Raw genomic sequence first — 1141 nt, 5'->3', positions numbered from 1 at the left:
ACAGGATCTCTGCCAGGCTTGCTGCCACTGATATGTTTCATGGCACAGTCATGTGGACTCTGGCTTAGTCTTTTCAGACAGTCTCAGCACTAGTTAAAATATCTGTCAGGGGCTTGCTTAAAACAATACTCGAAACAGAGACTCTTAAACCAAAGCATCTGAGGTAAGTGGCTCACAAAACATTTGTGTCAGTGTAGTTTCCGAGACGCGACTGTGCTGACTTTCTGGCCCATTCCCCCCGCCTGGCATGCTCTGATCTCTCTATGCTTTGCAGTCTCTACAGCACGAGTCTCTCTGTGCCATAATACCTTTCTTTTTCTAGATGTGCACACTGGCCAAATAATCTCCTCGTGTCTTGACTGACTGCCGTTTGAGATTATTTCCCAATCTAGCCAGACAGCATGGGCTTAAAACTCTTAGCATGGATACGTGGCGTGCCACGCCCTCCTCTCCCACACACATTCTGCAGTGCTTGCTATGGCTTTTCCCTCTCCCCTCACACCTTTGCTGCCGGACAATCATTCCCTGTGTCACAGATGGACTGTCCTGGTGCTGTCCCTGCTTGCCTTTCCGTGCCGCAGTCTGTATGCTCTTTAAGTGAATGTGTTTTATTTTTCTCAGTAGGTAAAAGGACTTCCTTCTGCTGAAGGAGTTATATTTGCACATGGCTCGGGGAGGCACCTCCTCTTGCCGTTTCTGTTACCTCACTCATTTAGGCCAATTCCATTGCTAACGTTAAAAGGCCACCTTCCCCAACCCAAACTCCGAGAACAGTTAGGGAATAAAACCAACGCACAGCTCAGGTTCTAGAGCCATTTGGTCGTGTCTCAGTTTCGACCCAATCTGCCCCAGCGGCATTAGGATTTGGGAGAGCGGCTGTTACAAAACGGCAACTTCATCCAGCAAAGAGGTGGAGCCCGCGCCACACGCGTGTCATTCCCCATCTTCACAAGCCCACCTCCCTTGTAATAGCACTTAACAGAGCAGATACGGAAGCACTAACCTGGCTCTTGGCCCGACGAGGTCAGGGGGGAGGGAGGAGCAGCAGAACCGTTGCAGCATTACAACCGCCCAGGACTGGCATCGTGTGGCTGTGGCACCTCTGGGACGTTTCCATTCTCACGGCAGTTCATCTCCCATC

Source organism: Pygoscelis adeliae, unplaced genomic scaffold, assembly GCF_000699105.1.
Source record: "Pygoscelis adeliae isolate BGI_AS28 unplaced genomic scaffold, ASM69910v1 Scaffold151, whole genome shotgun sequence".
In the NCBI taxonomy this organism is placed as follows: Eukaryota; Metazoa; Chordata; class Aves; order Sphenisciformes; family Spheniscidae; genus Pygoscelis; species Pygoscelis adeliae.
This window is presented reverse-complemented; position numbering follows the sequence as displayed.